This window comes from Callithrix jacchus, chromosome 13 (assembly GCF_049354715.1).
Source record: "Callithrix jacchus isolate 240 chromosome 13, calJac240_pri, whole genome shotgun sequence".
Taxonomy (NCBI): Eukaryota; Metazoa; Chordata; class Mammalia; order Primates; family Cebidae; genus Callithrix; species Callithrix jacchus.
Genome location: NC_133514.1, coordinates 15,331,151 through 15,343,663, shown reverse-complemented (window position 1 = coordinate 15,343,663; position 12,513 = coordinate 15,331,151). Strand labels below are relative to the sequence as shown.

Genomic DNA, 12,513 nt, shown 5'->3' with positions numbered 1-12,513 from the left:
TTTACACAGAGACTGGGGACAATTAGAACATTTATCTCACTTAGTCACTGGTCAGTCCTGCCCCTACTTTCTCCTCCCTCTTCCCCAAAGAAATGAAAAAACGTTTTCATTATAAACTGATATCTCTTGGTGAAAGCAGCTATTTTTAAAAAATGATGTCATAGAGCCTAGAATGCTACATTGTTCTGAGTTCAGAAAACACTCAATGGATTCTTTAGCTGTTGCTCTTGCTGGAAGTTAAGTGAACAGTGAGTAACCCCCTACCCTACATACACATCTCGTCTTTTCTGCTCATTTTCAGAACTGTTATTTGATACCTCAGGAAACTTGTTTCTATTTTTCATAAATAATATCTGTTTTTATATCATGCATATGCATATAACTATCATTTTCATCCTTTAAAGACATTCAAATTCCTTATTTAGTTAGTTTTTGAAACAGGGTCTTGCTCTTACACCCAGGCTGGAGTGCAGTGGTGCCCAATCATGCCCCATCACTGCAGCCTCCACCTCCCAGCTCAAGCAATCCTCCCACCTCGGCCTCCCAAGTAACTGAAACTACAGGCTTGTGACACCATGCTGGGCTAATTTTTTTTTTTTTTTGAGATGGAGTCTTGCTTTGTCGCGCAAGCTGGAGTATAGTGGCACAATCTTGGCTCACTGCAACCTCCATGAGCTCAAGCAGTCCACCTGGCTTAGCCTCCCAAAGTGCTGAGATTGCAGGAATGAGCCACCATGCCCAGCTATGTAAGCAATAATCTGTACACTTAAGAAAAGTTTATTCTGCAAACCCTGAATCAATCCCAGACACTGAGTTATTTCCTATAGGATACCCTCAGATGTAGAGAATGTGGTTTCTTTTGAGACAGGGTGTCACTCTGTCACCCAGGCTGGAGCACAGTAATGCAGTCATGGCTCATGGCAGCCTCAATCTCCCAAACACAAACACTTCTCCCACCTCAGCCCCCAAAGTAGCTGAGATTACAGGTACACACCACCACACCCAGCTAAGGTTTTATTTTTCACAAGAAGAAATAAAAAGAATAATCTCCCCACCAAAAAGAAAAAAAAAAAAGACATCAACCATGGACCAACAAATACCTGCTATCTCCTTGTATTAGGTTAGAAAGTTGCCTTTAGAAGCCTGTTTTCTAACTGTATCCTTTCAAACAATATGAATAATAAATCAGACTACTGCAAGAATAGTATTTTGTAAGAGAAAAACCTCAGCGTGTTGAATGCCTGTGACCCAGATGCCATGTTTAACATGCAGGGTTGCTGTGTCTGTGTGACCCCAGTAATGTGTGCATTATAGGCATGAACTGCTGAGAAATCGAATTAGTGCTTGTGACAGGGACTGGAGGGATGGCCCAGAAAACTCACAAGCAGTCAGTCAGCCTTGCCTGAATCCTCTTCAGTGGGCCTGAGGTTAGATTACACACACACACACACACACACACACACACGCGCGCACACACATACACACACCCCTCCACTCCCTTACTTCCAAACCCTTTACCATATATTGGGGCATCCCCACTCCACAGTCACTGTACTTTCCTACATTTGCACTTTCAGCCCCCGGCTTGAGTGGATTCCCAGTTCCTGACTTTAGGTTAAATCTCGCTGTCCCCTGAGTCTCTCAAGTGTGGCCATGCATCCTGCCACACCATAAAGACCTGGAATCTGGAGAGGGACTGGAGCCATTTCATGAGCTTATGTTGCCTTCAAATTATTGGAGGCAGGAGACAAAGAAATCCTAGGAAGATAGGGGCAGGTCCTCGGTGAAAGCCCCCCTTCAAGCCAAAAGCAGCCTGAAACCCACAGACCAGAGAGAGAATTTTCATTCTTGTTTACCTGCTCTCTCCTGATTGGTTCTTTCTGAATAATCCCTTTTAACTAATCAAATGTTGCCTTTTCCAGTATTACCTATGGCCCACCCCACCCCCATCCTATTCCTATAAAGATCCCAGACTCAGTCAGTAGAGGGGAGACGGGAAGATGGTCTGACTGGGAAGAGACTTACTGATGTCAGGGGACGATGACCTGCCTTTCCTATCTCCTCTCCAACTCTCCCCTCTGCTGAGAGCTGTTCCATTGCTACATAAAATTCTCTGCCCTCACCATCCTTTAATTGTCAAGCATGACCTCATTCTTCTGGATGCTGGAAAAGAGCTCAAGACCCACTGAGTGTGGGTACCCAGAAAGACTGTCACACTGGCCCTTTGCCCTCACTGGCAGAGGGCAGCTGCCCTACAGGATGGGCCCAGGGACTAACTGAGCTGCTAGTTGGACTAACCGTCCAACTGGCTATGGATGGAGGAACTAAGAAAGCTAATTAGCACACTAACAACCCCTCTGGGGCTTTGAGGTGGTGGGTACCCCTTCCTGGGCACTGCCACGTTCCTCTTGAGGCAACACACTTGGTCTGGCCATCGGCCCTGCACAGAGCTTGCTCCTGTGGTGGGCGGGATCCCACACTCACTCACTCACATGCTCCCACTTTGCAAGGAGCTGAGCGCAGGAGGCCAAGGAGATGGGGTGCCCCTGCTAGGAGTCTGTCAAAGGGGCAGAGAAAAATCCTGCTTCAAAATCATGACTCCCTTGCTTTTACGTGAAGGATCCTACTCATGCCATCTGCCCCTACTCAGGAATGTCATCCACCCTCATGCCCATCACTCCTCCTCATCGAAGACCTCGTCCACGGCTCATGGTCCCTCTCTGAGCTGAGTTCTGTTTTGCTTTGGGTAACTTTAATTAACTTTAATTCCAACAAGCTTCCTGACTTTTGTAGCTCCAGTACCCTCTCTTCCAGGCCACTTCTGACATTCATTGCTGTGTGCCCATGTCTGTTCAACCTCTGAGGTCTGGGATTCAGACATTTTACCATCCATGCTCATTCTCTCATTTTTCAGTGCCTTTGTTGTCACCTGTGTGTGGCAAGACTGATTGCCCCAAACCTTAGCAGCTTAAAACAACAATTTACGAACTCACACAGTTTCTGAGAGGCAGGAATCCAGGAGCTGCTTAGCTGAGTGGTTCCGGTTCAAGGCCTCTCAGGACGTTGTAGTCAAGATAGTTACCTATTTCCTCCATGGCTCACTTACACCCCTGGCAAGGTAGTGGCGGTTGTTGGCAGGAGGCCTCAGTTCTTCACCACATGGGCCTCTCCAGAGGGATTCTTGAGTGTCTTCAAGACATGGCAATAAAGTCCCCCCAGAGCAAGTGATCCAAGAGACAGTACACTGAAGCCAGAGTGCCTTCATAACCTGGTTTCTTCTGCTTTTTCTCCCTGTTAGAATGGAAGCACCAAGTCCAGCCCATGCTCAAGGAGAGGTGAACTAGGCTCCATCTTTTGAAGGAAGTGCCAAAGAATTTGTGAACGTAATTGAAGCTACCACATCTAGACCCCATCTGGTTCATCAGTTCAACTACTCTTCCTTTTTTAGTCCCACTACACCTGTTTTCTGATTCACTGAGGTTTTTGAATCCTCAAATTTTTTTTTTTTTTTTTTTTGAGATAGAATCTCACTTTATCGCCCAGGCTGGAGTGCAGTGGTGCAATCTTAGCTCACTGCAACCTCAGCCTCTTGGGTTCAAGTAACCCTCATGCCTCAGTCTCCCAAGTAGCTAAGATTACAGGAATGTGCCACCATGCCCAGCTAATTTTGTATTTTTACTGGAGATGGGGTTTAGCCATGTTGCCAGGCTGGTCTCGAACTCCTGACCTCAAGCAATTCATCTGCCTTGGCCTCCTAAAGTGCTGGGATTACAGGCATGAGCCACTGTGCCTGACTGAAATTTCTAATTTCTATGGGCAACTGGGTGCAGTGCTTCACATCTGTAATCCTAGCACTTTTGGAGGCCAAGATGGACAAATCACCTGAAGTCAGGAGTGCAAGACCAGCCTGGCCAACATGGTTAAACCACATTTCTACTAAAAATATAAAAATTAGCCGGGTGTGGTGATGGACACCTGTAACCCCAGCTATTCAGGAGGCTGAGGCAGGAGAATCTCTTGAACCTGGGGGGCAAAAGTTGCAGTGAGCCGAGTTCACGCCTCTTCACTCCAACCTGGATGAAAGAGTGAAACTCCATCTCAGTAATATAGTGGTAATAATTTGTATGGGCCTTTTCCATGTTTACATCCCTTCTGCATACAGTTGAGACCCCATCTGGTCCTTCAGTTCAACTACTCTCTTGTCAGTATCCTCACTCTCTTACTCTTTGTTCATCTTTGTATAGCCTCTATTGTTGGGGGTGGGCTTTGGTTCCATTCAACTGTCCCCCCATTTCCAGCACCCAGACAGGGAGCACTGATGGAGATGATCACACCCAGGGTCTGCTCAACACTGTCCACAGCCTCCTGTGTCCAGCGAGCCCTACACAAGCACAGCCTCCTTCTATTTCCAAGTTGGCAGTTTCCACCATGGTCGTTTCGAGCAATGCCCATTTTCTCCCAGCCTCCTTCAACACCATGACCACATGCACCCTCGGTTCCTTACTTCTAAGACCTCAGGCAGTGCCGCTCATCCTTCTAAACCTGCATCTAAAACCATCACCATGCTTCTACTTCAGTGACAAAGGCAGCCGTGAAGAGGGGCTGTGGCAGGCCAGGTCTCACTAACGCAGGCCTCCATCACAACTGTTTCAGCACTGACTGCGTGGTTAGGTTAAATATTAAACGCTGAGAGAGCCAGTACCCGCATGCAAAGGCAGGGATGTAACAAAATCCACCAAGAGTTTTGCCTGGGTCTTGAAGTGTGAAGGGGATAATGAAGGAATTCTTAAGAGGACTCGTTTAGGATTTAAAACGTTTTATTGGGGGTCTGAAGAAAATCCCCAGGCCTCCACAAACAAGTTGATTCGGGTTCTGAAGAAACTTCCCAAACCTCCATAATTTAGCAGGCGACAAGATAAGGGCAATTACCCCAGCACCTGGACCCATTTAGATTAAGTAAATTTACTGAGGTTCCAGAGGAAGGTCTTCAGGACTCACATCTTAGTTATAGATTAAAAGAAGTTAATCACTTATGTCTTTAGATGAATGCACACTTACACATACACATATAGCTTAGAAGGTATATAAGCTCTAGAAAACTTTGTAATCTTGAGTTGGTCTGGCGATAATTTCCAAACCTTCTCCCTGTCACCAGTTACAGAAATAAAAACTCCCTCCCCCCCCTTCCAGTTCATCTGTATCTCATTACTGGGCCATGAGAGTAAGCAGCCCGGCCCTCAGTTTGGTCTGGGAACAGTGCTTGATCCAAGACCCAAGCCTCCATTCAGCAAACACGTGAGGAGTATGTGGTAATAAAAAAAAAGCAATGTACCTGCGCTTCGGGTCCTATCACTTCCCAGGTCGCCCGCCCACCACCTTGGAGACCTCACTGCATCTCCGGTCCTCTCTCTGCCCTGTGTCTTCCCTCTTTACATTCCCGGCTTCTCACTAGCATTTAGATATGCTCTTCCATCTTAAAGAAAAAGCTCCTTGGCCAGGTGCGATGGCTTATGCCTATAATCCCAGCACTTTGGGAGGCCAAGGTGGGCGGATCACCTGAGGGCTGGCATTTGAGACCAGCCTGACCAACATGGAGAAACCTGTCTCTACTAAAAAATACAAAAAAAAATTAGCTGGACCTGGTGGCTCATACCTGTAATCCCAGCTACTCAGGAGGCTGAGGCAGGAGAATCACTTGAACCTGGGAGGTGGAGGTTGCCATAAGCCAAGATCGTGCTATCGCCAGGCGCAGTGGCTCACACCAGTAATCCCAGCACTTTGGGAGGCTGAGGCAGGCAGATCATGGGGTCAGGAGTTCCAGATCAGCCTGCCCAACATGGTGAAACCCTGTCTCTACTAAAAAATTAGCTGAGCATGGTGGTGGGTGCCTATAATCCCAGCTGTTCAGGAGGCTAGACAGGAGAATAGTTTGAACCCGAGAGGTGGAGGTTGCAGTGAGCCAAGATCGTGCCACTGCACTCCAACCTGGGTGACAGGGCAAGAATCCATCTCAAAAAAAAAAGAAAAAAAAGAGAGACCCCAGAGAGCTCCAGAGTTCTTTCAGCCACCTGAGGACACAGTAAGAAGACGGTGGTCTCTGAACCAGGAAGTGGGCCTTCACCAGATCCCACATCTCCTGGTGCCTTGATTTGGTATTTCTCAGCCTCCAGAACTGAGAGAAACAAGAAGCTGGAGATGACTGCAGTACCTCTTCCTTGCATTAGGGCAAAGGTTCCTCCCGGTCTCTCTATCTCTAGTCTTATCCCTGGCCAATCCATTCTTCACACTGTATCAAGAGTGACTGTCCAAAATGTGCATCTGATCCTGTGATTTCCCTGAGGGCTTCGCTTTGCCCTCGGGCTGAAGTCCAAGCATCTAATTAGATTGCAGTACTTGTTAAGGTATGAACTCTGCTTTCCTCTCCAGAGTCAACTCCCAACCTCATTTCACTTTCTAAATACTGCTTTTCTGAGCCTCGGTATCCACTGTTTTCTTCTAGAACCTTTTCAGCTCACCACCCGCGCCCTCCAGCCTGCTGCTTGGATGACACTGGCACCAACCAGGAAGTTTATCTGACTGCCTCAAACTACATGAGGTGGGCGCCTCCAATCTACTCTCCTAGAAACATGCGACTCTGCTGACAATTATCACGCTATTTATAACTGCCTTTTAATTTTCCACCTTCAGAGCATAAAAGTCACCAAATAATGGTTAATGCGTGTATGGCAGGCAACAAACCAACAGGTGCTCCTGATCCTAAGTGGCCCGTCACGTCTACTGACTTGCAGCAACGTGGTGGCCCTTTTCCGGGCTCTACCTAGCAACATACGTGCAATGCACCAGCAGGCGTACAGGCAGGAAATCCGGAGCACTGGCTTTAAGTTCTGTCTTTACCATTTACTAGCTACGTGGTCTTGGTAAAGCCGCTTACACATTTTGAGTATCAGTTTGCTCATCTAAAAAATGGGAAAATATAGCTGGGTACACATTTGAGTATCAGTTTGCTCATCTAAAAAATGGGAAAAATACTGGGATTCATGCCTGGAATCCCAGTATTTTGGGACGCCGAGGCGTTGGATTACTTGAGGTGAGGAGTTCAAGACCATCCTGGCCAACACAGTGAAACCTTGTGTCTAATAAAAATACCAAAAAAAAAAAATTATCAGGTGTGGTGGCATGCACCTGTAAGCCCAGCTACTCAGGAGGCTGAGGCACGAGAATCACTTGAACCCAAAAGGTAGAGGTTGCAGTGAGCTGAGATCATACCACTGCACTCCAGCCTGGGTGACAGCAAGACTGTCTCAAAAATTTTAAAAAGGTGGGGGGCGGGGTGTGGAATAAGCTCCAATAATGTATATGCAGTTTTGTAAACTGCAAATCACCACATGGTGCCAATTCCAACTCTCTCCTTTTTTGGGTTCTTGGTTTGCCCCATTCTCTGTCTCAGACTCTCTTGCTTTCCTTTTCCTCCCCCTCCTCTCAATCCTGCAGGGGCCCCGAAGACTTGGCTGATGGTCTCTCTCTCATGGTTCTCAGAGCACCCAGGGACAGAAGGTTACCATTCATTGAGGAGCAGCCCAGAAGAGTCTAGAACTGGTCAGCCGGTACACAGTCAGAGCTAACACTGACTCCTGGAGGGCGGCTTGTCATGTATTCACCGGAGGCCTGAGACGCTCTGAGATTTGCACGTAGCATTCCTGGAATGGCACCTTGTTTCTCAACCTAAACACTCTACGTTATTATCACTCAGAGACCCCCCTGCAGCAACTTTCCCTTCTCTGAGTCCAATTTTTCTGCAACAACTAATGTAGGATTTAAAAGGAGAAAGTTACGAATTTGAGAATTCCTTTTAAGGAAAACACAACAGCTGGAGAGAGACGAAACAAAGTGGTTTTAAGCATTTCACATGTGCCCGGACTGTTAATATATTTATTTCATTTATTTTTGACAACTGTGCAAGTGCATATTATTTTCTTCTTATAGACGGGGAAACTCAGCTTGAATATATTATTTGCCTGAGAAAACATAGCAGGGAAGTTATGAATTCAAATCCAGTTTACACTCCATAGCCTAGGCTTTCTATAACAGAAAAAGTGTTTTTAATTCATTTACTGTCAAGTTTCTCCTTACCAGCAATTCAGAAATTACTTTTTCCTCTATCATTGCATATTCTAAGCCCATGCCAACTCTAAATAATCTGTCTATGCTATAGAAGTATTCAACTTAAACTATGGATTGACTAAAGGCCACAGGGGACTCACGCCAAGAAGTTGGAAACTTGAAAATGGTATAAGCAGGTCACTAGCTCTCTGTGGTCACAGCCACCCCCTATAACTTCACTATTCTTAGAAATAACAATATAGGGCTAAGATGCAAGCTAGTGGCGAGGAGGCAGATGATGGGGGTAGAGAAGGAAGATGGGAAAAGGTTTTCCAGTGTGTCCCAAAACTGAGATGGTGGTCAGGACCTCATTCATCAATTACTGCATAACACACAATGCAGTTAACCAAATGGGGTGTCCAAGACCACAATGCATTAGAAATTCAGGAAAGGAGACTCCAGCAGAAGACAGGATAACTGCAGAGCCCTCCGCTGGCCAAACGCTACAGTCGATTTTTCTGGGTTCTTCACTGCATTCCGGAGTAAAGTGCCTTGTGTACCTTTGCAGCCACTCTCACTGAGAGATGGAATCCCCACCTCTTAAATCTGGACTAGTCTTGTGACCTCCTTGACAAAGAGAATGAAGCAGGTGTGGCTATGTGCCAGTGCTGAGCCTACACTTCAAGAGATCCACTCTTGTGGAGCCCTGCGGCTACCATGGGAATAAGCCAGGGCTAGCCTGCTGGATGAGGAAAAACACATAGCCCAGTTGCCCCAGTAACCCAGCCAAAGGCCAGAACACGCTGTAGCTGATTGAAGGTGCATAAGTAAGTCCAGTGAGGAACAGAAGAACCAACTGGGCATGGTGGCTCACGCCTGTAATCCCTACCTACTCTGCTCAAAAGTGCTGTTCAAAGGATTTGGGGTACATCATTAAACAGAAAACAAATCCCCGCTCTCTTGAACTTTCCTTCTATTTGAAGACACAGATAAAAAGGTAATAAATCTAATGAATAAATAAACGATACCAGCCAGGTGCAATGGCTCACACCTGTACTCCCAGTACTTTGGGAGGTCAAGGCGGGTGGATCACCTGAGATCAGGAATTTGATACCAACCTGACCAATATGGCAAAACCCCGTCTCTACTGAAAATACAAAAATTAGCCAGGTGTGGTGGCACACACCTGTAATCCCAACTACTCAGCAGGCTGAGGCAAGAGAATCGCTTGAACCCAGGAGATAGAGGTTGCAGTGAGCCGAGATCATGCCACTGCACTCCAGCCTGGGCAACAGAGTGAGACTCCATTTCAAATAAATAAATAAATGAATGAAACCATATGTGGAAAGTTTTAAGTGCTGTGGAATAACTAGAATCGAGTGAGGGAATAAGAAATGTGGAATGGATTATGAATATCAGTTTTAGATGAGGTTCTCAAGGTAGGCCCTTTTGAAGCCAAGGTGAAAAGATGGCTTGAGCCCAGGAATTTGAGACCAGCCTGGGCAACACAGTGAATCTGACCCCATCTCTACTAGGCCCGGCACAGATTTCTGATAAGCCAATTGAGAATGAATAAATGGTGGTAACATTAAGCCTCTAACTTTTGGTGTGGTTATGACACAGCAAAGCTAATGGATAATAAGCACTTCAGAGTCTCAATATGAGCCTGTTTCCTCATCTGTAAAGCTGGGATAATAATTTTTCCCCACAGGCACTTGGAGCCACTAAGCTAATAGGAAACCTGCAATAAATTTTGCATCAGAATAAGCACAAAACCCTACAAATAAAAATTTCTAATTCGTTCTGAGAATATCCTTCATTCCCCTGCCTCTCTCTAAAGAAAGCACAGCCCTCCCGCTTTCCAGCCAGGCAGGTCCTTGGATATTCTGCTGGGTTGTATGAAGGAAATTCAGTACCCCAATCACTAGATCTAGTCAGTTCAGTGGCAGGCCGATTCTGCAGGACTGAACAGTTCCATGTGCAAGCCCAAGTGAGTTTTAAGGACGACAGTTTGATTTTTGTTTCCTGAACACAATTTAAATTGATGAGATCTCAGTGAATTATTTCTCCTAATCCTGGTTGGAGGAGGGGGATTCAGATAATGCTTTATTCACATTGTGAATAAAAACTGTTTGCCAAGCTCTCTGATACTGAGAAGACACTGGATTTTCCCGGCTGAAGAATCGTGGGCTTGTTCAGTGAGAGCCCTTTCAGAGTCTAAGGAAACTGTCTGTTCCCACTTTAGTTGTCAACAACTCCTCTGTAACCTCTCAAAAGCAATCAATCAACAAGTATTTGTTTAGATTTGAGCTATCTGCACCATCCTAGGAGCTTCATAAAAAGTGAGAAACTAGAAGCCATAGTATCTCATTCATTCATTCATTCAACAAATATTTAGTGAGTACCTATTCTATTCAAAAGTACTGTTCAGGCTGGGTACGGTGGCTCATGCCTGTAATCCCAGCACTTTGGGAGGTGGAGGTGGGCAGATCGCCTGAGCACAGCAGTTCTAAAACAGCCTGGGTCACAGGGTGAAACCTGTCTCTACTAAAGACATAAAAAATTAGCCGGGGTAGCTGCGCCTGTAGTCCCAGCTATACAGAAGGCTGAGGCAGGAGAGTCACTTGAATCCAGAAGGTGGAGGTTGCAGCTAGCTGAGATCACGCCACTGCACTCCAGCCTGGGTGACAGAGGGAGACTTTATCTCAAAAAAAAGTACTGTTCAAAGGATTTGGGGTACATTATTAAACAAAACAAAAAAATCCCTCCCCTCTTGAACTTACATTCCATTTGGAAACACAGATAAAAAAGTACTAACTCTAATAAATAAATAAACGATACCATATGTTAGAAAGTTTTAAGTGCTGTGGAATAACTAGAACTGAGTGAAAGAATAAGGAATGTAGAGTGAATGATGAACATCAGTTTTAAACGGGGTACTCAGGATAGGAATTTTGCCAACCTCCATGGGAAAACCACACAGCCCACGTGGAGTCAGTGGTAGCAACGGGGGTGGAGAAAGCAACTGTGGGTTCAGCAGAGGAAGGAAGACAAGAGAATATGTGGAAGCACACAACGTATATCTTTAAGACACCGCCAGTGCTCTGGAGCCAACTCGTACAGGCTCACTACAGCAATTACGCACAACCCTTCCAAACTCGGGGTTCAGTGTTGTATTGGTAGCTTGAGGATTTACACCATGAAAACTGGTAAACCCTACAAATAAGGCTTCCCTGTTGTTTTTTAAATAAGAGTTCATTGTTTAAACATTTCATACCATACCACTAATTGGAACCCCCTTCCAACCACACCCCAGGAGGGTTATACAGTTTGGCTGTGTCCCCACCTAAATCTCAACTTGAATTGTATCTCCCAGAATTCCCACGTGTGGTGGGAGGGACCCAGGGGGAGCTAACTGAATCATGGGGCTGGTCTTTCCCGTGCTATTATTGTGACAGTGAGTAAGGCACATGAGATTTGATGGGTTTATCAGGGGTTTCCACTTTTGCTTCCTCCTTACCTCTCTCTTGCTGCCACCATGTAATAAGTGCCTTTCACCTCTGGCCATGATTCTGAGGCCTCCCCAGCGATGTGGAAATGTAAGTCTAGTTAAACCTCTTTTTCTTCCCAGTCTCAGGTCTGTCTTTATCAGCAGCATGAAAATGGACTACTACAGAGGGCTATAAACATTTGTCCTTTAATAAAAAGCATAGAGGGCAATCGAGTGTTACACATAAAGGGAGATCCCCATGGCAAAGTTTAAGGGGCAAGTTTTTGGGAAGAGGGTCTCTCAAAGAAGCATCCAGGCTAATCTGTATAATGGAACAGAAAGAGAGCACAGAATGTGTAGAAAGGGATGATTCCATGGGAAAGGCATGGAGGTAGGCCTGGCATGGTGTGACACAAATCTCCACCAAGAAAACAGCCAACTGACATTGAATCCAGCTTCTCACCAGGTGGGATGGGATGCCTTCCAAAACTGAACTAGAAATCACCCTGTCTTTCACACCCCACCAAAGTCATTCCTCACTCTCTGAAAGCTTTGCAAATCTTGGTGAACACAGTCCACATGTATCTTCAGGAATAGAATGTGGGCTCAGCATCTGTTTGGAGTTCTCTGAATTTTCTCCATGGAAACATGAGCTGGTAAATAGACATTAAAATGCTGACTGTCTGGGTCCTTTCCCCGTCTCTGGAACCACTTGGCTCAGTAACTTCAGGCGAGTTGTCTTGATGCTGAATTTCCCCACCTGAAAATGATCTATTTACATTCTTCGCTCCTTGTTAACGATGAACAATATCATCTTTGGGAAATATTTTAAACTCTTCTAAGAAAGACATAAACAATTATATGTGTATGAGAGATAGTATAATACTATTGTTATTGCAAATAAAAATACAACCAGGCACGCT

General features: G+C 45.6%; 1 long non-coding RNA gene across 3 annotated transcripts; it reads left to right on the top strand.

The window, feature by feature from the left end:
• The first annotated feature begins 216 nt into the window (after positions 1–216).
• On the top strand, positions 217–9,863 carry LOC118146746 (uncharacterized). 3 transcript variants are annotated; one of them, XR_004732663.3, is made up of 3 exons: positions 217–248; positions 6,500–6,595; positions 7,492–9,863. It is a non-coding gene; the product is annotated as an uncharacterized LOC118146746 (long non-coding RNA). The 3 variants fall into 3 exon arrangements; XR_013525273.1 differs by lacking the exon at positions 217–248 and adding an exon at positions 2,599–3,383; XR_004732664.3 differs by lacking the exon at positions 217–248 and adding an exon at positions 2,600–6,401.
• Positions 9,864–12,513: the final 2,650 nt, after the last annotated feature.